The sequence below is a fragment of the Oncorhynchus mykiss genome, chromosome 17 (assembly GCF_013265735.2).
Source record: "Oncorhynchus mykiss isolate Arlee chromosome 17, USDA_OmykA_1.1, whole genome shotgun sequence".
NCBI classification, from domain to species: Eukaryota; Metazoa; Chordata; class Actinopteri; order Salmoniformes; family Salmonidae; genus Oncorhynchus; species Oncorhynchus mykiss.
Window position 1 is genome coordinate 65,209,040 of NC_048581.1, and position 4,249 is coordinate 65,213,288.

The following is a 4,249-nucleotide window of genomic DNA, read 5'->3' on the forward strand; positions in this document are numbered from 1 at the left end:
TATAGGGAACACTACTGACACCTGTCTATAGGGAACACTACTGACACGTGTCTAGATGTCTATAGGGAACACTACTGACACCTGTCTAGATGTCTATAGGGAACACTACTGACACCTGTTTAGATGTCTATAGGGAACATTACTGACACATGTCTAGATGTCTATAGGGAACACTACTGACACCTGTCTATATGTCTATAGGGAACACTACTGACACCTGTCTAGATGTCTATAGGGAACACTACTGACACATGTCTAGATGTCTATAGGGAACACCACTGACAGCTGTCTAGATGTCTATAGGGAACACTACTGACACCTGTCTAGATGTCTATAGGGAACACTACTGACACATGTCTATAGGCAACACTACTGACACGTGTCTAGATGTGTATAGGGAACACTACTGACACCTGTCTAGATGTCTATAGGTAACACTACTGACACCTGTCTAGATATGTATAGGGAACACTACTGACACCTGTCTAGATTACTATAGGGAACACTACTGACACCTGTCTAGATGTCTATAGGGAACACTACTGACACCTGTCTAGATGTCCATAGGGAACACTACTGACATGTCTTTATGTCTATAGAGAACACTACTGACACCTGTCTGTAGGGAACACTACTGACACCTGTCTAGCTGTCTATAGGGAACACTACTGACAACTGTCTAGCTTAGATTGTAGGACTGCCGGGGTGTTAAGCATATCCCAGTTTAGGTCACCTAACAGAACAAACTCTGAAGCTAGATGGGGGGCGATCAATTCACAAATGGTGTCCAGGGCACAGCTGGGAGCTGAGGGGGGTCGGTAGCAGGCGGCAACAGTGAGAGACTTATTTCTGGAGAGAGTAATTTTCAAAATTAGTAGTTCGAACTGTTTGGGTATGGACCTGGAAAGTATGACATTACTTTGCAGGCTATCTCTGCAGTAGACTGCAACTCCTCCTCCTTTGGCAGTTCTATCTTGACGGAAGATGTTATAGTTGGGTATGGAAATCTCAGAATTTTTGGTGGCCTTCCTGAGCCAGGATTCAGACACGGCAAGGACATCAGGGTTAGCAGAGTGTGCTAGAGCAGTGAGTAAGACAAACTTAGGGAGGAGGCTTCTGATGTTGACATGCATGAAACCAAGGCTTTTTCGATCACAGAAGTCAACAAATGAGGGTGCCTGGGGACATGCAGGGCCTGGGTTTACCTCCACATCACCCGCGGAACAGAGAAGGAGTAGTATGAGGGTGCGGCTGAAGGCTATCAAAACTGGTCGCCTAGGGCGTTGGGGACAGAGAATAAGAGGAGCAGGTTTCTGGGCATGGTAGAATATATTCAGGGCATAATGCGCAAACAGGGGTATGGTGGGGTGCGGGTACAGCGGAGGTAAGCCCAGGCACTGGGTGATGATGAGAGAGGTTGTATCTCTGGACATGCTGGTTGTAATGGGTGAGGTCACCGCATGTGTGGGGGGTGGGACAAAGGAGGTAACAGGGGTATAAAGAGTGGAACTAGGGGCTCCATTGTAAACTAAAACAATGATAACTAACCTGCACAACAGTATACAAGGCATATTGACATTTGAGAAAGACATACAGCGAGGCATACAGTAATCACAGGTGTTGAATTGGGAGAGCTAGCTAAAACAGTAGGTGAGACAACAGCTAATCAGCTAGCACAACAACAGCAGGTAGAATGGCGATTGATTAGGCAGAGAGGGTCGGGTTAACTACACACAGAGCCTAAGTGCGGCTGGGGCCGACAGATAAAACATAAACAAGCAGAATGAATTACCGTGATTAATGGACAGTCCAGCATGCATCAGCTATGTAGCCAAGTGATCAGTGTATAGGGAACACTACTTACACCTGTCTAGATGTCTATAGGGAACACTACTGACACCTGTCTAGATGTCTATAGGGAACACTACTGACACCTGTCTAGATGTCTATAGGGAACACTACTGACGCATGTCTAGATGTCTATAGGGAACACCAATGACAGCTGTCTAGATGTCTATAGGGAACACTACTGACACATGTCTATAGGGAACACTACTGACACCTGTCTAGATGTCTATAGGGAACACTACTGACACATGTTGATAGGGAACACTACTGACACCTGTCTAGATGTCTATAGGGAACACTACTGACACCTGTCTATAGGGAACACTACTGACACATGTCTAGATGTCTGTAGGGAACACTACTGACACCTGTCTAGATGTCTATAGGGAACACTACTGACACCTGTTTAGATGTCTATAGGGAACATTACTGACACATGTCTAGATGTCTATAGGGAACACTACTGACACCTGTCTATATGTCTATAGGGAACACTACTGACACCTGTTTAGATGTCTATAGGGAACATTACTGACACATGTCTAGATGTCTATAGGGAACACTACTGACACCTGTCTTTATGTCTATAGAGAACACTACTGACACCTGTCTGTAGGGAACACTACTGACACCTGTCTAGCTGTCTATAGGGAACACTACTGACAACTGTCTAGCTGTCTAAAGGGAACACTACTGACACATGCCTATAGGGAACACTACTGTCACCTGTCTAGCTGTCTATAAGGAACAATACTGACAACTGTCTAGCTGTCTATATTGAACACTACTGACACCTGTCTAGATGTCTATAGGGAACACTACTGACAGCTGTCTAGATGTCTATAGGGAACACTACTGACACCTGTCTAGCTGTCTATAGGGAACATTACTGACACCTGTCATAGGGAACACTACTGACACCTGTCTAGCTGTCTATAGGGAACACTACTGACACCTGTCTAGATGTCTATAGGGAACACTACTGACAACTTTCTAGCTGTCTATAGGGAACATTACTGACACCTGTCATAGGGACCACTACTGACACCTGTCTAGATGTCTATAGGGAACACTACTGACACCTGTCTAGATGTCCATAGGGAACACTACTGACATGTCTTTATGTCTATAGAGAACACTACTGACACCTGTCTGTAGGGAACACTACTGACACCTGTCTAGCTGTCTATAGGGAACACTACTGACAACTGTTTAGCTGTCTAAAGGGAACACTACTGACACATGCCTATAGGGAACACTACTGACACATGTCTAGATGTGTATAGGGAACACTACTGACACCTGTCTAGATGTCTATAGGTAACACTACTGACACCTGTCTAGATATCTATAGGGAACACTACTGACACCTGTCTAGATGTCTATAGGGAACACTACTGACACCTGTGTAGATGTCTATAGGGAACACTACTGACACGTGTCTAGATGTCTATAGGGAACACTACTGACACATGTCTCGATGTCTATAGGGAACACTACTGACACCTGTCTAGATGTCTATAGGGAACACTACTGACACCTGTCTAGATGTCTATAGGGAACACCACTGACAGCTGTCTAGATGTCTATAGGGAACACTACTGACACATGTTTATAGGGAACACTACTGACACCTGTCTATAGGGAAAACTACTGACATGTGTCTAGATGTCTATAGGGAACACTACTGACACCTGTATATAGGGAACACTACTGACACATGTTTATAGGGAACACTACTGACACCTGTCTATAGGGAAAACTACTGACATGTGTCTAGATGTCTATAGGTAACACTACTGACACCTGTATATAGGGAACACTACTGACACCTGTCTAGATGTCTATAGGGAACACTACTGACACCTGTCTAGATGTCTATAGGGAACGCTACTGACACCTGTCTAGATGTCTATAGGGAACACTACTGACACCTGTCTATAGGGAACACTACTGACACCTGTCTAGATGTCTATAGGGAACACTACTGACACCTGTCTAGATGTCTATAGGTAACACTACTGACACCTGTCTAGATATCTATAGGGAACACTACTGACACCTGTCTAGATGTCTATAGGGATCACTACTGACACCTGTCTAGATGTCTATAGGGAACACTACTGACGCATGTCTAGATGTCTATAGGGAACACCAATGACAGCTGTCTAGATGTCTATAGGGAACACTACTGACACATGTCTATAGGGAACACTACTGACACCTGTCTAGATGTCTATAGGGAACACTACTGACACATGTTGATAGGGAACACTACTGACACCTGTCTAGATGTCTATAGGGAACACTACTGACACCTGTCTATAGGGAACACTACTGACACGTGTCTAGATGTCTATAGGGAACACTACTGACACCTGTCTAGATGTCTATAGGGAAC